A 26,608-nucleotide genomic window follows, 5' to 3' on the forward strand; every position below is an offset into this window, starting at 1 on the left:
CCTTGTGGCAATATTAGTGATCCAATCCCGGAGTTGGCATTTTGTAGACTGAAATTTTCCAATCCCTTCATCAATTCTATAAACTTCCCGGCAATTAACTCCCGAAATTTTCCTAGTGAAACTGGGGCAGAAAATTTCGTTTGTTTGTTTTTCCCTGCAGGTCTAGCCTCGAGGCGCATGGATCGAGACAACCCACGAGATGAGTCTCAACCCAGAATAAAGAAAAGAAGAAAAAGAAGAAAAAAGAGCAAAAGAAAAAAGGAAGATGTTCCCACATATTGGAACAAACAAATGGCAGGTCGCTCAAAAATTGGATCAAATTCCCGAGCTCCGCCAATCCCGTTTCATTCAATACTGCAAAAATAAACAAGCTCCTACAACTTGTAAGCATCAAGATTCGGATCGAAGTCTACAAGTAGAATCAGCTAATACCCAAGATCAAGTTGCAAAAGAATTATAGATAGGAATCTTGTAACTCGTAGCTGATAGGCTTAGTTAGTCTTTTTAATTTTGATTTTTATGTAATAAATAGGACATCAGACCAGAACTTCGACGGAACCTCGCTCGACTCTCAACCTCGGCACTCCATCGCCCCATTCACTTCTGAACTACACATGGCCTGATTCCTTTATAGCCAAGGATATGTAGGCAGCTCAGATACCAGAGCTCAGTCACATTCTCCTTTCTTCTTTCTTTTGGTCTCCTTGAATAAGGGTCGGGTCAAAAACCTGTCTAGTCATTCTTTGTCTGAAAACTCTTCGCATTTCCAGTCAAAGAGGGGCAGCTGTTGACATGTGATTTTTGTCCCTCCCCAAATCTTTCACATTTTTAGCACGTAAATATTTAATTTAGCCTTAATGTAGCTATTTCAGCTTATTTTGACTTTTTTTACTTTATTTTCGTCACAAAAATGAAAATTACAAAAAAGATATATAAATTTTAGTTTATTTATTTCTAATAAATTTGGAAAAAATACAAAAATAATACTTTATTTTTATTTTTATATAAATTAAAAAATACAAAAATATATATATTTTTTTGTTTTAATTGTCAGTTTGTTTTAATAATTATTCTGCTTACGTAGGATTAATTAAATAAGGTCGTGTTTTTATTCTCGGTTGCGAGGAAAGAATAATATTTGGGTTCAAACGACTCATTTTAGGCCTAATTTTCGGACCTAGCCCAAAATATTTTCAGCCGAGATGCACATGACAGCACATAACTCACACATGCTAGCACATGAACACAACACATAACTCACACATGCTAGCACATGAACACAACACACAACTCACACATGCTAGCACATGAACACAACACATAACTCACACATGCTAGCACATGAACACAACATACAACTCACACATGCTAGCACATGAACACAACACACAACTCACACATGCTAGCACATGCACACAACCCACACATGGTCTTCAATATTATCCATTAAAACCCAAACAAAAACACACACGGGAGAGGACCTTAGACACCAGCCCCCTCTCCTCTCTTCTTCTTCTTCAAACCACCCAACCACTACCCATTTTTCTGGCAAAAGAACACCCCCTCTCAAAAACGCGGACAGGGTATACCTTCGATATATACTCAATATACCGCGGATATACACGGGCAGAACACCCCCTCCCTAACGTATCTCCTTTTTTCTTTCTTCTCAAACCAGAAAACAACTAACTTTTCACCATCAAAACCAGCCTTGAAGCTCCAGTATTTCAGCCATCAAAATCAGTTCAAAACACATCAAAACAAGCTTGAAAATAGCTCCGTTTCTTCAGTCAAAATGACCTCTAAAATAGCAGCAAAAACCTGTTGCAAACAGCCATAAAATCCACCCCTAACACCACCAAAAATGAGCCAAAAGATCTGCTGAAATCGGCTAAAAGAAATCGGAACAGATGCGTTTGGATTTTCGTCGCCGGTCAAAGTCGCTAGTCCAGGTTTCCGTTTGAGTCTCCTTCTAGTCCGTATGGTTTTGCTTGGCTTTATTTCGTTTTGGAGTAACGATTGTTGAGCTGTATCCATTTCATGAAGAAGGTTGTCTTCTCAGTCTATTGATAGAATATTCATATCAAAGGTTCATTTCCTCTAATTTCTTGTTTGCATTAGATGAATGTTTCAGTTTTGATTTAGATCTGTCTAAATGTTTTACTATTGTTTCTTTTGTTTCTGTTTTGATTTATGTGTGTTTGATTAGAATTATTTTCTCAAGTCACTAAATGAAAGCTAGATTCGTTTGAATTGGTAGATGTTATTAATCAAGTTTCGCTGATTAGGTGTAATTAATAAATCATTGTGATTACGGGTACGGTTCCCGTGACGTAGTTGTGATGCTTAATTTCTAAATTTCGGGGGTGCATCTCATGTAACCCGATTATAATGGCTCTAGATAATCTTAGTGAATAAATTAGGATTATTCTTTTTGATAGAGACAAAACAAAAAAAATAAAAATCATAGTTGCTTTTAGGCTTGCCTTTTTAAAAATAAAATGAGTTGAGCCTCGCCCAATAAAATGCACAAACTGCGGGGCCCTCATAAATGTATATACTAAAAATACTCAGAATTTGGGATGGGCTGTTCAGCGAATTTCGCAGCCTTCCTCAAAGATAATAACGCGTTAGACTCTTTAGGCGCGATTTTAATTAAATTACATTCTTAAATTCGGGTGCGCATTTATGTGACCCAAATCCAAATCTCAATGGAGTCAGAATGTATTAACAACCACGGGTGCATTGATTGCGACGTGGTTCGAGATGCATTTTCACGACGTTGCAATTCTATTAAAAAATAATAATAAAAGCGGTTTAAACTTAATAAAAGCACACAAGTTATAACATGTATTAAAATCAAATAGCCATTATAACAATTTAAGCGACCGTGCTAGAACCACGGGATCCGTGGGTGCCTAACACCTTCCCTCGGGTCAACAGAATTCCTTACTTAGAATTTCTGGTTCGCAGACTTCATTTGGAAAGTCGAAAATTTCCTCGATTTGGGATTCAAGATAAACCGGTGACTTGGGACACCAAAAGCCAAACCTTTCCCAAGTGGCGACTATGAATTAAATAAATAATCCCATTTCGAATATTGTCACTTAAATTGGAAAAACTCCCTCGCGCATTTAACCCTTCGGGGCGGGCGCGCAAAAAGGAGGTGTGACAAAGGGCATAACAAATGACCGTGGGTACTCCAGCCAGACAACATTCCATAATCTGGAAAGTCATTTATAGTCCACATAAGTGCAGCTCGCATTTGAAAATTTTGTTTCTTATAAGAATCATAAGTCTCAACCCCGTCAACCCATAATTATTTCAATTCATCAATGAGAGGTTGTAAGTATAAGTCTATATTCTTTCCGGGGTTTTTTGGACCAGGAATGAGAAGACTTAAGAACATATACGGGCTACTCATGCACATTCCAGGTGGAAGATTGTATGGTGTGATGATTGCTGGCCAACAAGAATAAGGATGGGCCATCTGCCCATAAGGACTAAACCCATCAGCTGCAAGTCCAAGCCTAATATTTCGAGGCTCAACTGCAAAGTCAGGATGGTATTGATCAAACTTTTTCCATGCCTCTCCATCACTTGGATGACTCATTACCCCAGGTTCTCGACGAGATTTTCGGTGCCATATCATATGTTTAGCGATCTTTGATGACATATATAACCTCTGCAATCTCGGAGTTATAGGAAAGTAGTGTAGTACTTTATATGGAACATCTTTTTGCCTTCCATTGCCTCCTTTCTTAGGCTTATAGCGTGGTTTACCACACTTTGGACAATTTATTTTGTCTTTGTTATCCTTGTAATATAGGATACAACTTGTCTCACATACATCTATCTTTTCATATCCTAGCCCAAGTTTGGCAACCATTTGTTTAGTCCTATAGTAATCATTAGGTAACTTAGCATCTTCGGGTAAGATCTCCTTCAGAAATAGCAAAATTTGGTTATAGCAATTGTCACTCATGTTAAACTCGAACTTAATGTTTAGCAACTTGCACACCACTGACAGCGTAGAATGATTAACACATCCATTAAACAATGGCTCTTCTGAAGCTTTTAGCATATCAAAAAATTCTTGAGCATTTCGATTAGGAGGTTGTTCTTCTTCATCATCCAAATCAAATCCATCACTTTCAAAGTTGAAACTAGGACCAATTGCATCTAAGACCATAGTGCGATACGGATTTACTGTCGTTCTGTCAGGACCTATTTCACTTTCTGTATTAGCACTAGATTGAGGCCTAGAAATTGGTACAAAAGGCTCCCCATGTGATTCCCATTGATAATAGTTAGGCATTAAACCGTTCATGTACAGATGTGCTTTAACATCATGAGGTTCAAGAAACCCACTAATGTTTTGACATCTTGAACACGGACACCTTATACTTCCATTAGAAACGAAGTCATGTTGCATTAATGCAAACCTTACAAATTCGTGCACACCTTCTATGAAGGCAGAAGTTACTCCTTTTCGACTTTGCACTAGTCTATTATACATCCAGATACGATCAACTCTAAAAGAACTCATGCTTCCTATCTAACAAACAATGACAAAACACTATTTTTAGTGCTTAATAATATAATAGTTAGTTAATACTCAAAGTAAATGAGATCCAAATCTTCTTATAATCTTAGTTCACCAATTTAAGCAGATCGACAATACCACAAATAGCTAAGTGAGAAAGATTCAGAATAACCATTTAATTAAGAGGAAAAAACACTTAGATTTTCTTAAAAACAAATAGTAGAAGTTGGATCTGTTTTCTATTTGACACATATTTGTAAGTGAAATTTACTATCTCACATCAATTTTGTTTGCTAGTAAACCTAGAAAAGTCACATATACTTCTTTTTCTTTCCAGTCATATATTACAAGTATAAAATTGTATTAATTGCATTCTTCTTCACTTATCATGTTTCCCTCGTGTAAATTAATTTTACTTGGTTTACAATAGTAGAAATAATTCTTCATTATTTTCCTCTCAAATCCAGAAATAGTTGTTCAATAGAGAAATATAAGAACAAAAAATTTATAATTAGAAAAAACCAAACAAAACATACAAGTAGAAACAATTTACACTACTGAAAGTTCAATTTCTATATATATGATAGGAACATAAATCATTGGGGTAATTGCTATCTCTTAGTTTCAGATTTAACATAAAATTAAACAATGACAAGAGTTCCTGGTGCGAGAAAGGTACTGATGAACACTCACAATAAATTAAACACTCACAAAAGACTTCTTTGCACAGATGCGTTAGGTATAAGAGAAATTCTTACCTTCATGGAAGCTTACAAGCGGCAGCGATAATTAGCGTTCTTCCTTCACTGAATTGGAAGATGATCGTTGAGGGTTTAGAGGGATGAAGAGATGTGGAAGAGTGCGTGGGCGTTTAGCGAATTTTAAGGAGTTGCGAATTTGAAGGAGTTGAGATACAATAGTCCAATTAAAATAAGATTACCAAGTTAAGCGTTAACTTTACAATTTTAAGGAAAAAGGTTGCCTTTAAAATTTCAATCAAAAGCCCTAAGACGGATCTTTAGGGATTTCAATCAAAAGTCCAAACATGGATATAAAACTCTTATTACCACTATTATTATTATTATTATTATTAATTTGCTAGAGACAAGCTTGGATTCCTCCCTAGCTAAACAACTAAATTTGACAAAAAACATTAGCGCCATGTTAGAATTTCCCACAAAACCTTAGCTACTTTTTAGCTAGGGATTAGCCAGGGAATGTAATCCTAGTTAAAAGATAATCTTTCCGCAAAATTATTAGCGCCAAAATAAAATTCCCGCTAAAATTTGGCTATAGATTAGCTAAGGAGTCTTTCCTAGCTAGCGCATTTCTAGGGATTCGCTATGGACTGTGTCCCTAGCTAAACTATGATCTTTTGGAAAAATAAATTTAGCGCCAAATTAGAATTCCCGCTAAAAATTAGCTATAAATTTGGCTAGGAAAAAATTTGTAGCTATCATTTAGCAAGGAATAGTCCCTAGCTAATTCCTAGCTATTTTGTGACTAAATTTTTAATCAAAAAATTTTGCAAGGAAATTGGACTTCTCTAGCTACATCCCTAGCGTATATTAGCTAGGGAATTGAATTCCCACGCTAAATTCCGATGCTAATAGCATGTTCTCTTGTAGTGTAATGACCCGAAGTGCTTCAACAGTAGGAGACGAGTCCAATTTCTCACGTGTTTGATTGGATCATAACATAAAATATCAAATGTACAAAAAAAAAAACATAAATATAATGCAAGTGAGTTTTTGGAACTCTCAACTTGTTCAAAGTGTTATATTCAACTCAGCTTTCTTAATACATCTATTATTGTACATGTGTTGTAGTCTCAAAAAATAAAGACGATCCGACTAATTAATGCTTGTTTGTTCCTTCTACCTAGCTAGGAGTCTAATACATGAGCAGTTGGCATCTCATAGCGACAAATAGGGCAACGATGACTCTTCTCCAACCAGGTCGTAATGCATTCTCCATGAAACATGTGGGAGCAAGGCATGCACAAAATCTTCCTCTCCTTCCCGAGTTCTTCAAAACAGATGACACAGTCATCATTTATACGTTCATCTTCATCGATCTCCATTCTCTCTGGCAGCTCCATGATGGATGACTTACGAGCAGGTACCGTCCCGTTGAAGCGCGGTGACAATCCTTCCAACAAACTCCTCTCATCAGAATAATGGTCAATGACTAAAGTTAAAGAAACGAACACCTTCAAGATACGGCGACCTTTGTTAGACTCATCATCAACAATTTCACGTACTTTGCCTATCATATCACGGATGACGACGTGGCGATAATTCCTATCAAACTCCTCACCCCAGTTGTTGAGATTTGATTGCATGGCACTGTAGAACATGTCATATGACATGTATACAAAAGGGGGCAGTGTGAGAACATGTCATACGATCTGGCTTCGCTCTCCTTGGAATTGTGCAGGTTCATGGGGTGCTGGTCTATACCAAAATTGTTCATCAGTGTTAAGGTGAAACTGAATGGCTAAAGTGGGTAAAGAAGAAGGAGAAATAGTAGTATTATTACTCCTATCGTTATTGATTTGTGATACTTGATGCCGAATTAGGAGGCCTCCAATCGAGCAGGGATGGCGGTATTCGATTTCAGACTCCATATTCGAAAGATTTGAGATGGGAAACCTAGCAAGTGGTCGATCACTTCTCAACCTAGATACTCTCTCTATATAAATCTAGAAGCAAATCCTAGACCAACTCCGCTTAGGATTCCATTGTTTGCTTAATTGTGCCCCAAGTAACACTGGAAATTCAAAAATAGCCAGATTTACAACTGGTCGTTCAAAAATAGTCCAGTTTTAAAAGTAATCGAAATTTAGCCATTTTTCATGTAAAGATAAATCTGAGCGAAAACACTGTTCAAAACCTGGAAATACGCCGGTATATTATACTGGAGTTCCAGCATATCCAGCATATTATACTGGAGTTCCAGGATAAGTATGCTGGAACTCTAGCATAATATGATGGAGTTCCAGCAAGTATAATTGTCCAGTGTAATATCTGGAGTTAGAAGCACCTGTGCTAGAGTCTCCAGTATATTATACTTGAGTCAGCAAAGTATACCGGTCCAGCATAATATGCTGGAGTTCATACACAGGTGCACCAAACTCTAGTATATTATGCTGGATCAGTCTTTGTTGCAGCAAAATAGTGGCTATTTTTCATTGACTTCGTAAACGCCGACTATTTTTGAATGACTAGTCCGAAAACTAGCTATACCGTGCTATTTTTACACAATATTCTGTCCCAAGTAACACCAATCAAAAATTGTGCCCCAAGTAAATCGGAATCCCTTTTCCCTTAATTGGAACAAGGATTAGTTGAAATTAAATAATTATTATTATTTTTAATTTAAAAAAAAATTATTTGAGCAATTTTTGATGACGATATATATATATACCCAGTCAATTGATTGTGTCGCTATTAATTGTTCCTATAATACTAGAAACAGGGGTATCATTTCCGCTAGAGACCACATAAATAATAGATCGATCCAGGCAAGACATTTTTACGGTTATACTTATACAAATACGACATTAAGGTAAAACAAAAGATCTAAAACTGAAGTGTTTTCCAATTATAGAAAGTTTGACATTATTTTTTGAATAAAGCAGCAAAAAGAAATAGTAACATATAAAATGGAACAAATTAAAGGGACTACGTAATTAGAATTGACAACTGAACATGCTTTTTGTTTTTAATATAAGTTCAAGACTAGCTATCCTTAATTTATGAGCTTGTAAATCTAAGTTAAGGATTACTTGTCCTTAACTATTCCGATAACCTCCCTACTTCGACGACCCTCCTCCATTTTTTCAGACAACTTGCAGCTCTCACTCTCTTCTTCACACTCACCTTTTTAAATTACATACTTACTTTTCCTCAATCTTTATCCTAACAAGAAAAGTCCTAAAGATCGAGCATAACAGTAGCTTGCAAGAATTTTATGTGGGATGGAAAACCGCTGACAAAGAATAGACTATAGCCAAGTTACAGCTCATGAAAATCCGACGCTTTCACTCACGCTGTTTGAGAAGGAAAAGAGATAGAAGAAAGGGCAATACCATTTTTTCATATTAATTTTAATAGACTAGTAGCTATTTTTGCTCAGCATTAAAAATGGTGGATAAAAAATAAATAACACTTTAAAAAGTGGCTACCCCACGTAATTTTTACACAATTAGAGTCTCCTGCTAGATTGTTCAAGTGTATGGGTCGTTTTCTACTTATACAATTTTTGGACAATCGTCACACCTTGACCCAAGGCCGGCTCAATGGATCTCGTGGCTAAAGGAATATAAATTGCATGGGCGCCATATTTGGTCGCCCCTTTTTAACTTATTCCCGTTTTATTTTTTCGTTTGCAATCGTACCCATTTTTTTTTGTTAAAAGCGTTTTAAAAAGACGATTTTGCCCTTCTTTAATAAAAGACTATTGACAAACTGCAGGATTAAAACTTTAGCATGTTTAGGCTGAAGTTTTAGCAAATGAACTAAAAAACTTCAGCTTGTTTAGACTGAAGTTTCGGATAAAACTCAGGACAAAACTCTAGACTGTGTTACAAAACTTCAGCATGTTTTGGTATGAAGTTTTAGCAAATGAACTAAATAACTTCAGCATGCATTAGCAAAAACTCTTCAGAAAATTACATACTACAAGACAAAATCTTAAGCATGTTTAGTCTGAAGTTTTAGCAAATTAACTAAATAACTTCAGCATGTTTAGTCTGAAGTTTTAAAAATAAACTAAATAACTTTAGCATGTACGTTTTGTCTGAAGTTTTAGCAAATAAACTAAATAACTTCAGCTTGTATAAGCAAAAACTCATTAGAAAATTACACACTGCACGACAAAAACCTAAGCATGTTTAGTCTGAAGTTTTAGCGAATGAACTAAAAAACTTAGGCATGTTTAATCTGAAGTTTTAGCAAATGAATTAAAAAACTTAAGCATGTTTAGTCTGAAGTTTTAGCAAGTGAACAAAAGAATTAAGCATGTTTAGTCTGAAGTTTTAGCAAATGAACTAAATAACTTCAGCATGTTTAGACTAAAGTTTCGGATAAAAATATGACAAAACTGTAGACCGCGGGATAAATAACTTCAACATGCATTAGCATGAAGTTGGAGCTTCAATGTGAAACAACTCCATGCTATATTAGCATGAAGTTTTAGCTTCAACATAAAATAACTTCATGCAAGTGTAAATCTGAAGATAAATCTGGATAAGTTTATGGTTTTTTGATAAAGCTGCTGAGAGGAGAGGAGGAGATTCACGAATGAGGTTGCAGATCACGCGATTAATGCGTGATGCATGTTTTATATCTTTTGTCAGGGATATAATTGTCATATTATTACAGACTTTTTGTCAGCTGTTTACCAAATTAATAATTTTTAAAAATAGGGTATAGGTTAAAAGGTGGCACAAATATAAGGTACGACTGCAAATTCTCCGCTAAAGGCGAAATCTATATAAGTATATATGTAGAGAGAGGGGGGGAGGGGGAGAAGAGAAAGAATAAAGTGGTGGATTATCGGATGTTGAGATCCGAAATTCAAACTGAAAAGTTTGATTTGGCTATCATCACAAACAAGAAAATGAACATAGCGTAATAATTTAAGTATTAAGCATTGACAACTTCAAAAATATTTATACCTTCTGTTCAACCTAACGATAATTGTAGTTCATTATATTAAGCAGCACTCATTAGTGAATATTTCAAATAAATTGTAAATAACCTAATATAATATGTTGAATTACACTAAAGAAAATCGGTGCATGAATCCTTTTGTATTCATGCAGTTTTACAGAAAATTGTAAACAAAATTCATTATATTGTCAATGTATATAACTTAATTCCTATATAAAATATTCCGTATTTCTTGATATGGTACTAGAGCCACAACCATCCAACTTTTTAGAGCCGCATATCACGTTATCCTCGCTCCAAATGTTAAACTCCTAGCATGTGTGAGGCTATAGTCTTACATAGGCCAAGTGTACATGATTGTTGTCTCCTTATATAGTTTTGGACAATCCTCATAATTTGAGCTAATTTTCAAAGTGAATTAGGCGCAACGTCTATTTTTCTTTTAACATTAAATTTTTAGTATATCTATTGTGTAACGATCCCAGACGGTCGTTTCGAAAGTTATAGCCTAGTTTTCCCATTTCCCGCTTCTTTTGTGTTCTTCGGCTGTATTTTGACTTACCGGGTTAGTTGGTTCAGGTCTGGAGTGGTTTTGAAGTAAATTCAGACACTTAGTCTCTCTTGTAAAGGCTTAAGTTAGGAAAGTTGACCGGCTATTGACTTATGTGTAAACGACCTTAGATTTGAATTTTGATGGTTCCATTAGCTCCTTTAGGTGATTTTGGACTTAGGAGCGTGTCCGGAATGTGATTTGAAGGTCCGTGATAGAATTAGGCCTGAATTGGCGAAAGTTGAAATTTTGGCAATTTTGGCTGGCAGTAGAAATTCTGATATCGGGGTCGGAATAGAATTTCAAAAGTTTGAGTAGGTTCGTGGTGTCATTTATGACTTATGTACAAAATTTGGGTTCATTCAGACGTGATTTGATAGGTTTCGGCATCGTTTGTGAAATTTAAAAGTTTAGAAGTTCTTAGGCTTGAATCCGAGGGTAATTTGGTGCTTTGATATTGTTTTGAGTGATTCGAAGGTTCGAATAAGTTTGTTTGATGTTATGGGATGTGTTGGTATGTTTGGTTGAGGTCCCGAGGGCCTCGGGTGAGTTTTGGGTGGTTAACGGAACATTTTTGGCCTTGAAGAGACTGCGGATAGCTGCTGTATTTTTTTCTTCTACTTTCCTTATACGCGATCGCATGAGTGCATCTGCGATCGCATAGGCTTATTTGGGGCAGATGTGAAGTTGTTCTACGCGATCTCTGAGTTAGGGTCGCAATCCCGTACGTGTGTGATGTAGTGCTTCGCGAACACATGGCCAGTGTCGCGTTCGCGTAGAAAACATTGAGCTGAAAAGGAGCTGAGGTGATTGCTCTACGTGGTCGCGTGAGGCAGGTTACGATTGCGTAGGTCTGTGTGGCATAGGTTCGCGAACGCATGGCTATATCCACATTCGCGTAAGGTTAAAAATATGGGCCAGCCTGTTTGTGCTTCATGATCGCGAAGAAGAAAATCTGGACAGACAGTGTTACATTCAAAATCGAGGATTTGAGCCCATTTTTCATATTTTGAGCTAGAGACCACGAATTTGGGCAATTTTTGAAGGCATTTTCAGGGAGTTGATTGGGGTAAGTATTTTTCACTTGATTTTGGTTAAATTCCATGATTGTATCTTGATTTCTATCATCTAAATTGGGAATTGAGGGGGGGGAGGGGAATGAAAGAGTTCTTGAGGAAGTAATTTGGGGATTTGAGGGACCAAATAAGGTTGGATTTTGATGAAATTGGTATGGGTAGACTCGTGAGTGAATGGGCTTTCAAATTTTGTAATTTTTGTTGGATTTCGAGATGTGGGCCCAGAGGCCAGGTTTGAGCCGATTTCGGGTTCTTAGTTTAATTTGGTAGTTTTGTTTTTGAAATCATTCCTTTAGCATATATTAATAGTATTGTACTGATTGTGAATAGATTCGGAGCATTTGGAGACCGAGTAGAGGAGCAAGAGCATCGCGGAGTAGAGATTTGATCGGTTTGAGGTAAGTACGATTGTAAATATAGTCCTAAAGGTATGAAACCCCGGATTTTGTGTCATGAGAATATTTTGAGGTGACACACATGCTAGGTAACGAGCGTGTGGGCGTGCATCGTTGGGGATTGTGACTTGGTCCGTTCCGCATCAACTGTAAAGTTGAATTTTACGTTAAAACTACCTGCTTCTTACGTTAAATCAGGCTAGATGCCATGTTTAGGCCTTATGCCAGTGTTGTTTGGACCCTTAGTGGTCTTTTATTGCCATCCTCTCATTATTTTCAATTGGAAATCTATAGTCAGTCATGTTTATACTTATTTACTGCATAACTCAGTCTTTATTACTCCGTTTTGATGCATCATATAAATATTGTTTGGGCTGAATACCTTGTTTTTCTGAGAGCCCGAGAGGCTGGAGACGTCATGACTGAGTGATGCCGAGGGCCTGATTTGTGAGGATATTTATGGGATTGGGATGCACGTCGTAGCATAGTTTACTGATTCATGACTGAGTGAGGCTGAGTGCCTGATTGATTTATGCCATGATTGGCTTGCTATAGCGCTTAGGTTGAATGAGCCCCTTTGTAGTCTGCATATCCCAAGTGAGCACATGTACCTATTGAGTACGAGTGCCAAGTGTCAAGTGCTGAGTGACTGGGAGGCATGAGTGATGGTGAGGTTTGCTCGAGGGGCTGTATACGAGCGATATGAGGTTTGCCCGAGAGGTTGCATATGAGTGATGTTTGCCCGAGGGTCTATTTATGATTTCATCATTTTCGCTCACCTTCGCATTGAGCCTTCTTTTGAAAATTGTTGAAAGATACTTTAAAACGATTTTATTGAAACTGGATTTAAACAAGCTGATTTGATTCAAACTATGGTTTTAAAAGCATGCCGTATTTTACTGAGTTTCTGTGATATGAACTTTATTTGCATTACTTCCCGTCACTACTTCTTAGCCTTTATTTACTGAGTTGGCTTACTCACGTTACTCCCTGCTCCTTGTGTGCGGATCCAGGCATTTCTGGTCGCGGTAGCGATTGTTGACTATTCCAATTGCAGATTTTTTTCGGAGATAGCAAGGTAGCTGCCTGACGATCGCAACCCTATTCTTCTCCCTCTTATCTTCCTTTAGTTTTATTTAGTTATTTTCTAGACTAAGTTAGTCTCGATATTGTCAAACAAACTGTAGTAGATGCTCATGACTAGTGACACCCCGATGTCGGACTTTCTTTTCCGCACTTTTGTTTTGATTTGAACTCCTTTATGAAGGTTTTATATTAAATAGCTTTGGAATTATCTTTGAAGAGCTCGGTCTTAAGAATAAGAAAATGTCTAACAGTTAGAGTCTCATGCTAGATTGTTCAAGTGTATGGGCCATTTTCTACTTATACAATTTTTGGACAATCTATCACACCTTGACCCATGGTTGGCTCAATGGATTTCGTGGCTAAAGGCGTATAAATTGCATGAACGCCTTATTTGGTCTCCCTTTTCAACTTATACTCGTTTTGTTTTACAATTTACATTCGTACCCATCTTTTTGTTAAAAGTATTTTAAAAAGACAATTTTGCCCTTCTTTAATAAAAGACTATTGACAAACTGTAGGACAAAAATTTAAACGTGTTTACGCTAAAGTTTTAACAAATGAACTAAAAAACTTCAGCTTGTTTAGACTGAAGTTTGGGAAAAAACTCAGGACAAAATTGTAGACTACGTTAAATTTCAGCATGTTATAGTATGAGGTTTTAGCAAATGAACTAAATAACTTCAGCATGCATTAACAAAAATGCTTTAGAAAATTACACACAGCAAGACAAAAACTTAAGCATGTTTAGTCTGAAATTTTAGCAAATGACTAAATAACTTCAGCATGTTTTGTCTGAAGTTTTAGCAAATGAACTAAATAACTTTAGCATGCATTAGAAAAAACTCATTAGAAAATTACACACTGCAAGACAAAAACTTAAGCATGTCTAGTCTGAAGTTTTAGCAAATGAACTGAAAACTTAAGCATGTCTAGTCTGAAGTTTTAGCAAATGAACTGAAAACTTAAGCATGTTTAGTCTGAAGTTTTAGCAAATGAACTAAAAACCTTAAGCATGTTTAGTTTGAAGTTTTAGCAAATGAACTAAATAACTTCAGCATATTTAGACTAAAAATTCGGATAAAAATCATGACAAAACTGTAGATTGCAGGATAAATAACTTCAGCATGCATTAACATAAAGTTTAAAGTTTTAATATGAAACAACTTCATGCTATATTAGCATGAAGTTTTAGCTTCAACATGAAACAACTTCATGCTACATTAACATGAAGTTTTGGTTTCAACATGAAACAACTTCATGCAAGTGTGATTCTGAAGATGAATCTGGATAAGTTTATGTTTTTTTGATAAAGCTGTTGAGAGGAGAGGGGGATATTCATGAATGAGGTAGCAGATCACATGATTAATGTGTGATGCATGTTTTATATCTTTTGTCAGTAGTATAATTGTCATATTATTACATTTTTTTTTGTCAGCTGGTTACCAAATCAATAATTTTTAAAAATAGGGTACATGTTAAAAGGTGGAACAAATACACAAGGGCAACTCAACGGGTCTCGTGGCCTAAGGGGAAATCATATTGAGAGGCCTTTAAATTTATTTTATAAAATATTTGCACTAACAACATTTGCTTTTTAAATAACAAATTAATCATTTAAAACAAAAAAAGCCGAATTTCAAAAAAAAAGAAGAAGGAAGAAGGGCACAAAAGATAAAGCGGTGAACTAATGGATGTTGAAGTCCATAACTCAAAGTAAATTTTTTGATTTGGCTATCATCACAAATAAGAAAACGAACATAACATAATAATTTAAGTATTAAGCATTGACAATTTCAAAAATACTTATACCTTCTGTTCAACTTACTGATAATTGTAGTTCATTATATTAAACAACACTCGTTGGTAAATATCTCAAATAAATTGTAAATAACCTAATATAATATGTTGAATTACACTAAAGAAAATCGGTGTATGAATCCTTTTGTGTTCATGCAGTTTTACAAAAAATTGTAAACGAAATTCATTATATTGTCGATTTATATAACTTAATTCCTATATAAAATATTCCGTATTTCTTGATATGGTACTAGAGCCCCAACCATCCAACTTTTTAGAGCCGCATATCACGTTATCCTCGCTCCAAATGCTAAACTCCTAGCATGTGTGAGGCTATAGTCTTACATAGGCCAAGTGTACATGATTGTTGTCTCCCTAAATAGTTTTGGACGATCCTCATAATTTGAGCTAATTTTCAAAGTGAATGAGGCTCAACGTCTATTTTTTTAACATTAAATTTTCAGTATATCGATTGGCTAGTCTAATAAAGACAAAGGTGTTATAAGTGGATTAGGCTCAACGTCTACTTCTTTGAGTCACTTCATTTCCTTTTATAAGAAACATATTGAAGATCGGAGGTGTAGAATTTCACTATTATAGTTAATAACTAGGTAAATTGTCCGCGCTTTGCGCGTTCATGAATGATGTCATTCAATCTCTCCTTTTACTATATTGTCACACAATCTCACCAAAATGTAGAGACTCCTAGCAGGCATTGGATATGTACAAAATAATTTCAATATACATACTTTAGAAGCATGATCGCGCATGAGAAATAAAATAATAAATTTGAATTGTGTTACTACCTGAACATTTAATAAGTGAACACATTAGACATCAATTGTAGTTTTTGTAAATTCTTCTGATTCATTAAAGTAGATACAAAAATATATGAATACGACAAACATCGGTTATGTATTAATTATAGCATAGCCATTTGGGAAAAGTAATAATCTGTATTTTTGGATGGCTTAAGCGCAACTGAACCAGGACGTTTAAAATTATCATCGGGATTGAGAGCTCATTCCATCATGAATCATCAATGGCATAGCTAGTTATCCTGAAGCACAAACATTTTGAATTAATTATAATAAAGTAACTATTTGTAGTATTGTATAAAGTGCATGTCGCAGTTTGGAAAAGAGTAAGAAATACCTCGCGTGTCTCAGCAACTATAGGACATATATTTTAGAATATCTCTTTGCAAACAATATTTTTAATGAATGTAGGATCATGTGCGCCCTCGTCAACATTTAGTATGGTTAATCCTTCTCTTATTGTTAATCGGGAGCCACCACATATAATTGATCATGGGTGGATACTTGCTTCCGAAGATACAAGCCGACATGGTTAAGAGATTGTCCTTGACTTTTATTGATTTTCATGGCGAAACATGGCGCCAAAGCTGCCTTCTCTTAAGCTTGAATGGCCGCTTTGAATCGTTAGGAGACATAATGATTCTTGGAATTGTGACTCTCGAACTGATGTTCTTTCCAAACATGATGTTTGCGCTTGACAGACTAATTTCCAAGATGTGTGATAATTAATCTTGTTCCATTGCATAGGCCTTCTGTTTGGTTTAGATTTCTGAGAAGCATAACTGTAGTACCTACTTTTAAGTATATATCATGATTAGGGATGCAAGGCAACGTTAAGCTATTTAGAAATTCGGTTGGGTACAACAGTTCTTCATCATTAGTGTTCACGCTCGCTTTGCAAATATCGTCAGAGCTGAAATATGTTCTTCCTTTACTTGATATCATTTTCAGAATTCTATCATTCGACTCATTTTTTGGCGTTATTATTGCTTCTTTTTTTAGATATGCTGGGTCATTGTAATTTTGTAGGAGAGATGGATAAATTGCCTCAACAATCAATCTGATTGGGTCGTTAGATGATTTCATGCATACATCAGAAGGCAATTTGATGAGCTCTTTGTTAATATAATCGGAAAAAGGTTCATTTCCAACCTATAGCAAGCATTTGTCCAAAGTAGCAATTTTATCAGCCTCATACACTTACTTTTCCATTGCATAGTCGCATATTTTGCTTCAATTAATATATTGTGAAAAATGGCCACAAATAAGAGGAGTTTAGTGATGCATCAACAATATCAATTCAGGTATCATTTGGAATAACAGGTAATATTTGGCGGAAATCACCACCACATACGACTGTAAGGCCTCTAAAAGGTTTGTCAGAGCTATTTTCATACCCAATAGGATATCTCTCAACGTCTTATCTAATGCTTCAAAACATAACTTATTTGCCGGCTTCATCCCAAATGATTAAAGAATTTATGTTGAGAAGTTCAGCTAACTGGGTGCCTAATTTTATTTCACAAGTGGACTCTACAGTAACAACCGAAGGAATATGGAAGCGTGAATGAGCGGTCCTACCATTTGTTCACAACAAAGTTGCTATTCCAGAAGTAACAACAGGAAGAACTATTTTTTATTGTGATCTGAGCTTTGAAATTATTGTATTACACCAAAATGTCTTGCTGGTACCACCATGTCCATTTATAAAAAATAATCATCCATGTTCATTCTCAACTGATGTATATTGCATCATAAGCTGACTTTTGACAATCATTTAAAAGAGCAAATGATTTGTCATGCAGTATTTTTAGCTCCTCTTTATCATAGTCTAGCTCCTCATTGAGCATACGATTTCCCACATGTCGCAAGAATCTGGAAGTGACATTCCATCTATATCATTCAAACTTTTTCTCATTTTTAATAGGATGCTTTCAATCTCAAATAATATATATGCTTCTTGTAATGATCCGATCGTTCGTTTTAAGCTCTAACACGTCATTCAGCAGTTTGAGGCCATGAGCAGCTTCACTTCATGTATTATGACTTGTGCGCATGGTCGGAATTGAATTCCGGGAAGTTTGGAGTTGATTTGGAAAGAGAATTCTCATTTCGGAAGCTTTAAGTTGAAAGAATTGACTAAGGTTGGATTTTTGAGTAAACGACCTCAGAATTAGGATTTGAAGGTTCCAGCAGGTTCGTATGATGATTTCGGACTTGGGCGTATGTCCGGACTGGATTTAGGAAGACCCAGGAACGTTTCAGCGCATATTGTGGAAGTTAGCATTTTGGAAGAATCTCATAAGTTTTGGTTGAAGTGTATTTCAGTGTTATCAATGTCCGTTAAGGATTTTGAGTCTAGGAATAGCTCCGTATGGTGATTCTGGTATTGGGAGCACGATCGGAAGTGAATTTAGAGGTTCGTAGGTCCTTTTGGAGTCATTTGGCTAAAGATAGAAATTTGAAGGTTTTTGAGAAGTTTGACCGAGAGTTGACTTTTTGATATCGGGGTCGGATTCCGATTCCGAAAGTTGGAGTAGGTCCATAATGTCAAATGTGACTTGTGTGCAAAATTTGAGGTCAATCGGGCATGAATTGACAAGTTCAGCATCGAATGCAAAAGTTTGAAGTTCTAAAGTTCATAAAGCTTGGATTGGAGGTTGATTCATGATTTTGGCATTGTTTGATATGATTTGAGGCCTCGAGCAAGTCCACAATGTGTTTTGGGACTGGTTGGCATGATTGGTTGGGGTCCCGGGGGCCTCGGGTGGATTTCGGATGGTTAACTGATCAATTTTAGAATTTGAGGAAGAATTGAGGCAGCTGATATCTGGTGTAACTGCACATGCGAGGTTTTGGCCGTAGGTGCGGAGCCGCATAAGCGGCCAGGAGAGCCGCAGATGTGATTTTGGGCTGGAAGTGTAAGGACAGCAGATGCGGTCATCTCGTTGCAGAAGCGGGACCGTACCTGCAGGAATTGAGGCGTAGAAGCGGAAAGGGGAGCCCAGAGACAAACCGCAGGAGCGGTAGAGGTGTCGCACCTGTGGAACCGCAGAAGTGGTCGTGTGACCGTAGGTGCGGAATTGCTGGAGGCAGTAAGGTTCTTTAAAATTGGGGGTCTTGGCCATTTTTCTCTTGTTTGGGCGATTTTTTGAGAGCTTCAAGAGAGGGATTTCATCATTAAACATGAGGTAAGTTAATTTCACCCCTTGTGAGTTAAATACATGGTTTTGTTATGGATTTGAGCACGAAAACTGGTAGAAACTTGGGGTTTGAGGGAAAACCTAGAAAATTGATATTCTTGGATTTTGACCACGATTTTGGGTATGGAATTAAGAGAAAATCATGTATTTGAGTTCGTGAGTTTATGGGTAAACTTTATCTTCGAGAAATTTCGGAATCCGGGCACGTGAGCCCGAGGGCAATTTTGTCAACTTTTCGATCGGGATTAGGATTTTTTATAAATTGGATTGTAATGAGTACTTGAACATATACTAATGGATTTGCATAATTATTGGCTAGTTTTGGAGCATTTAGCATCGATTCGAGTCTCCGGAAGGGCGTGGAATGCAGGTTGTGGATCTTCGGAGCGAGGTGAGTCTCCTTTCTAACCTTGTAAGAGGGAATTGTCCCCATAGGTGAAATAATTGGTTGTGTGCTTCTATTTGTAGGGGCTACGTACGCACGAGGTGATGAGAGTCCGTGCGTAGCTACTATTATATGTAAGTCCGGGTAGTCTAGGACCCAAAAACATACTATACTTGGAATATCTGTAATCTTGTTGGCAGTTGAATTGCTTAAATCCTATTGAATCGGTAAATGAATTTTAAAGAGGATTAAACTTCATTTTCTTAAATCGCTAAAAGAGAATTGGCTTTTATTTGGATAAACGTTCCCCGATAAATTCTTAATTGGCTATTTGAGCATGTATTTGTATGTGTAACTGCGTCACATGTATGATTCGCGAGCAGGGTGATTGTTTATTTAAATTTGACCGCGTTGCATGTATGATTCGCAAGCGGGGTAATAGATACATCTATGGTTCGCACCGTTCGACCCTTAGCAGTGCACATTTTACATTTATGTTGGATCGGGTCGTACGACCTCGGCATGATATGCGCATGCTTATATTGCTTGCCTGAGAATTTTAAATGTTGATAATTGCCCTTCCTGACCAGAGATAAATTGATAAAGATAATGAAAAGTAAATACTTGGAAATCTTTTATTATTTAAGAAGTTGTTTACTTGCTTTCTGGCTCTATGAGTTAAATTTTTCTTTATGAAATCCATGAGTTCCTCACACTTTTACTATATTATCATTGGACCATTAGTAAGTGTCGAAGTCGACCTCTCACCTCTACTTCTTCGAGATTAGACGGAATACTCATTGGGTACACGTTGTTTTCGTACTCATACTACACTTGATGTGCATTTTTGTTGCACAGGTTCATATGCAGCTAGTGGCATAGCGGCATGGTTGATACAGAGACTTAGGTGAGCTGCATTTATCGAGACGACCCGTAGCCAGCAGAGTCCCCTTCAGAGTATTTTACTGTGTTTTTCATTTCTATCCACTTTGTATTTCGGACAGTTACTGTATTTTATTCCATTCCCTAGTAAATGCTCATGCACTTGTGACACCGGGTTCTGAGATGATTATGGAGTATCTTGTATTAACTTTTTAACTTTCATATTTGATTTGAAACGATTATCTTTTACTGGTAAAATTGAAGGAAAATCATAGTTTTTAAAATTATTAAAACGAGAATTTAATTAAGTATTTTGGTTGGTTTGCCAGACAGCGGTGTCCGGTACCATCACGACCCTTAGTGGAATTTGGGTCGTGACACTTCTACTTGTTTTTCACTTAAATGTAAAATTTTCAATTGAAATCTCTTCCTCCGCAATGATGTTATATCTTCTGATAAAATTCCAAAATTTGCTTGCATCAGATGCCTGACAGTGAATAAGTATCGTTACAAATAGATATCTCAACTCATTTTCGGTCGCCCAAAGTGAAGCCTCAGCTAAGCAATCATTCCACTCTTTATCATCATCTAATAATCCTAACGTGTAGCATGCATCTCTATAAATTTTATACTTTACTCCATTTATTGTTCTGATGTTTTTAAAGGAAGTGCTTCCTTTCACAAAGTTAAGCAGCATTCTCATATAAAAACGTTCTCCATTGGCAGGATGTGCGAAGTAAATTCTGCCAACTGCCTTCCCACTTTTCCTTCTATTCCATATTTTGTCTTTTGTGTTCCAGACCCAACGCGTAGGAAAATCAGAATATGTCAGCTCTTGTGCATCATCATATCTTTTGTTCGCCTCAAACCATTCTGTAAATTTTGTTTTTTCTATGTCCGGTCTGCTAAGCACACTTTCTGCTCGCTTTTCTTCTTCGAGTATTATTGTGTTTCTTCCCTATAAATGGAAAGGCAAATGCTCAACTGCCGGCTTTCTATAATATATGTCAAATTTAAAGATCCTCCAGCAAGTCTGCAGTCTAGATATTTTTTTATCTCATCATTTTCTGCACCAATATTGGTAGATTCTATAGGTGCAGTTGCTCCATCAGACCCTTTATGGACATACTTGAACAAGTACTTCATGGACCTTGAGTAATTGCATAATTCGACATTTATATGTACATCATATTTGACAAGCAAATTCCTATTGTAAGGGACAACATATCTATTGTCTAAGTTGGCACCATTTTTCTTAACTTGAGTACCTGTGTTCCTTCTCCTATAAATAGGAATTCCATCTGAATCAAAAGTTGTTCGATCATTGAATTTCTTCGGAAAATGCTTCGTGCACTTTCCTTGCCTCATACATGGGCAATGTGGATTAAGTTCTCTGCAAGGTCCATGCATCATAAAGTTCTTAACAAGATTATAACCGTCAGGATCAACTTCCAAATCAGGTATTTCTGCTGCTACTATTCTGTCAATATGATATGTGGAGGGGCTTTTTAATGTGGGATGCAGGAAGAGCAATATATGCGCACGAGGTAAATGTCTTTTCTGAAATTTAATTGTATATAAACCTGTAAGTGAATAGTATAAGGTTATTGTTAGGATGCAGGTACAAAAGATATGCAATACACATTCTTTTGCCATCATATGCAGAAGCTATACTATGCAATTATTCTCTGTTTTTCAGTAGTAAAAGTCCACCTGGATTAATATTGAGATTCAATCTGACATGATAAAAAGGATTTGGTGATATCACTAAAAACTGTTGTCTATGTGCATTGCGCTAAAAAAAAAAAGTAATCTCTCAACAAACGTATGATACGTCAAGGATTCTTATCTGGACATTGGCAGGACGCTTAGTGGCTCTTGACAATTACTCCATTGCCAATCCTGGTGCGTGGTGGGCTTATCACTAAGGATGGTATATGAATCTATACTCTAAATAATCTATTCTCTTCTACTATTAAGTCCTATACCTATGTATTAGATGTGAAATAATTTTTCAATTAGTATCGTTGTGTGCTCTCCAACTCGATTGTGTACCTGCGAAAATTATCGCTCCTGAAGAGTTATGTAACTTCCTTCTAACTTTGTAGTTATTCTTTTGGTTATTTTGCTTGGACTGCCATCTATGTCTTTCTATTAAAGTTATCAAATATAAGTGTAATAGAATTTCGATACATGCATATAAATACATTTCATAATAGAATTTTCGGAAAAGGGCCGAAACTATCCCTATCGTTTGCTAAATAGTTTATAAATACCCTCCGTCCATCTATCCGTTCAAAAATACACTCCGTCTATCTATCCGTTCAAAAAAAACGCACGAAGTTAATTCTATTAACAAAAATACTCCGGCGACTAACAGCAAAACTGGTGGGTCTTTCATTTAATGACGTGATAATATTTAATTGGGCCACGTAGCATTATTGACCAAGAATCAAATATGGGTCTTATTTTTACCCATTTACTTGGTCCGACCCTATTTATTTGACCCGCCTAATTATTTTCTTTCTTTTTCTTTGCTTTTTTTCCTCTCTTTTTCCTTATCACCCAGCACACCCACTCTCACCCACTCTCATCTCACAAAGAATTTTTAGCGTTTCTTTGTTGAAACAAATCTTTCTTTGTGTTTGAAAATATGGCTTTGGCTTTCACTTCATCTGCAATTCATGGCTATTTGTCCTCCTCTTCTTCTTCGTATGAACACCCAAAGGTAACCCTTTACTCTTTTTTTTACCTTTTATTGATTCAATCTTTATCCTAGAATGTGATAATTTCAAGCTTTTTAGCACCTCGGTTTCAATTTTCTTGTGCGCTTGTATCAGTTATATGTAGTTGTTTTTTCTCTGTTATTTCATGGCTCTTTTGTCTTCTTATGAACAATCCAAAGATTTCCATTACTTGTCCCTTTCAAAGTTTCAATATTTCTCCTAGATTTGATTGATATATTTGGACAATTTTAGCATTTGGGCTCTTTTTTGTTTCAGATTTTTGGTTTGTTTTGATCCTTGTCTTCTTACTTAACAACCCAAATGTATATGTTGATTTTCCATTTAAGAGTTTCAATACTTATCCTGGGTTTGATTGGAGAAATTTCAGAATCTGGTTTGAATTTCGGGTTATTTGATTTTGGGTTTTATCTATTCTTTAATTAATTTGTTATTGTGTGTATGCAGTGTCCCAATTGGAGAAGAAGAAAGGGGGAGATCAGATGAGTGAGAATGGGTATGATAGATACTACCCAATTTTGTAAAGGGGTCGGATATGGTAAATGGGTTGAAATAATATTCATTTTTTGTTCCAGTCAAAGATTGCCACGTGGCCCAATTAAAAATCGCTACATCATTAAATGAAAGACTCACCAGTTCTGCCGTTAGTTGCGGGGGTATTTTTGTTAATAGAATTAACTTCGTGTATTTTTTTGATCGGATAAATGGACGGAGTGTATTTTTTTGAACGGATAGATAGACGAAGGGTATTTATAAACCATTTAGCAAACTACAGGGATAATTTAGGCCCTTTTCCATAGAATTTTGTAAAATCGTCTGATTCGATTTTGTGAAAATAGCATCAAGTAGCATCGTTAACAGTTCAAAATATTTTTCTTGATTAGTTTTTCAAGATCCTTTACTATCCCATATATATGTATGCTGCATTATATTATTACCAAAAGTCAGATGAACTCATTGATGCGAATGCCATGTAAATTGAGATTATGTACGACTAAGTTGTTGGATTATGACGAACTTCTTAAAACATAAAGCCTTTAGGATAAAGAAAGAAATTATAGTTTTCATAACAATGAGAATAGTGGCAGAGCTAGAATTTTCGTTAAGGGATGTTAAAATATATAAAAGTAAACATACCAGAAAATTAATGGGAGTCAATATATAGTATATATACATATAATTTATTTTTTTACCTACCTACATAGTATATTTTTTCCGCGATTTGACACCCCTTCGTATAAGGTGTCTCCGCCACTGAATGAGAATTACCAACATTAAAAAGACATGTTACTAAGTTTTATTTCATGCATATTTATGGTGTCACACCTCCTTTTTACCTACACCCACCAGGGCATAAGGGAGTTTTTCCAATTAAAGGACAATCGAAATGAGATTTATTATTAAAGATTTAGAGTCGCCACTTGGGAGATTTATGGTGTCCCAAGTCACCGGTTGAATCCCGAATCGAGAAAAAGATTGACTATGTATTACAGTCCGCGAACCAGAAATCTGAGTAAGGAATTCTGTTAACCCGAGAGAAAGTGTTAGGCATTCCCGAGTTCCGTGGTTCTAGCACGGTCGCTCAACTGTTATATTTTGCTTAAATTATCTGATTTTAACAATTATGAACCTATGTGCAAATTTTAACCTTAACCGCTTTTATTCATTTTTAAAGAAAATTGCAACGTCATTAAAACAAGTCTTGAACCACGTCACATAAATGCACCCGTGGTTTTTGGGACATATTTTAACATTGTTGGGATTTGGATTTGGGTCACATAAATGCGCACCCGAGTTTAGGGAGGTAATGTTATTAAAATACGCACCTAAAGAAACTAACGCGTTATTGTTTTGGGTAAAGCCGTGAAATTCGCTGAATGACCCGTCCCGAAATCTAAGTATTTTAATACAAATATCTATTGAGGGCCCCGCAATTTTGCATTTTTATTCGGCGAGGCTCATCTCTTTTTATTTAAAGGTCAATCCTAAAGAGACTATGATTTTCTACCTTTATTGTCTCTACCAATAAAAGAAAGGTCCTAATTAATTTGTTGTTGGACTGAGGCAAACCACATAATAAATCTGCACCAAAGCCATGAGGCTCTAAGACAAACCCAACGAAGAGAGTGTTACGCTCAGGCCCACGCCAATGATGGGGTGTGCGCTGATTTTAGCCTGGACCCAAATATATACGGCCATCAGAGATGGGCCTGGGCTGCTCATTCAAAGACTGAAAACTATATTGAGTCAAAAGCCCAGACGCAACAATTCGAATTGAGCAATTACTTCTGAGTTGTCTCAAGTTTATTCACTTAATTCAAGCTAGTATTGATTGTTTTGATTGTAGCTTCATACTCAGGCATGCAAATAACTAAAGGTATTCATTTGAAGGTGTTGATAAAATTAAGGGAGGTTATTAACTAAAGCAAACTACTAAACTCAATGAACCAATTCCATGAATCTGAATACTCACAAATCCTAACGTTAATTCAACGATAACAATTCAAATACACACATTAACTAAGTCCAGGACGCTTATTCTCATATATATATATATATGTTAAAACGGTGGATAGCCATATTACTGACCTAGTCCAGTTAAACTGTTATCACATCTGAGCTGACCTCAACATTAAATCATGACTGGGCTCAAAACGATTTTCAGTAGCTTCACTTAACATTCAATAATATCAACCGGAAGTTTAAATCGGATCAAATTATCACCGAATGACTACAAAATTCGCATCAGAAGACCTTGAATCAACTAACAGTCCATGAATAAAAATAAATCTAAAGTTTATATACAACAAATCACTGCTCAATAATGCTTAACAATTCTAGCATCCATTTAAATCTAACAGCCAACAGCAGTTCTCAGAACCAAGCAAGCGTGCAATTTATTCCATGTTCAAGCTCATAATTACATTAGAATTTCGAATGTGTACCTGATTACAGCAATCAAAATAAGGACAAATGAGCTTGCAGTTTAAGAAGAAAATAGCAGCAGCAAGACAGTAGCAAGTGTAGTGATCAGCAGCAGTTTTCAATCAATTTCCAACCCAGAAAAGTGAAATACCAGCCCAGGAAAACACTTTCAATTCAAACAAATGAACAAAAAAGACCTTAACCTCACTTAACTTCAACTTATTTCAACTATCAGTTAACCAGAAATTGTTTCAGCCTTAAGGAAACTTTAGAAATCATCAATCACTCAATGGAACAGTGTTACTCCTTAGAGTTCTCAGAATGTTCTCCTTTCAATCTCCTAAGTTCTCCAACTTTCCTCTTTTTCTTCTTTTTCCAGCTCTCTCTAATTCTGCCCTAAGTCCCTCTATTTATACCCAAACACTGACCCTGTCAGCTCGTAAGAGCACTCAGGCAGAATGCAGAAACTAATTCTGCCCATGATATTCTTTAGAACTCCACTAGAGTATATTTTATTCCCCAT

The sequence above is a fragment of the Nicotiana tabacum genome, chromosome 7, assembly GCF_000715075.1.
Source record: "Nicotiana tabacum cultivar K326 chromosome 7, ASM71507v2, whole genome shotgun sequence".
In the NCBI taxonomy this organism is placed as follows: domain Eukaryota; kingdom Viridiplantae; phylum Streptophyta; class Magnoliopsida; order Solanales; family Solanaceae; genus Nicotiana; species Nicotiana tabacum.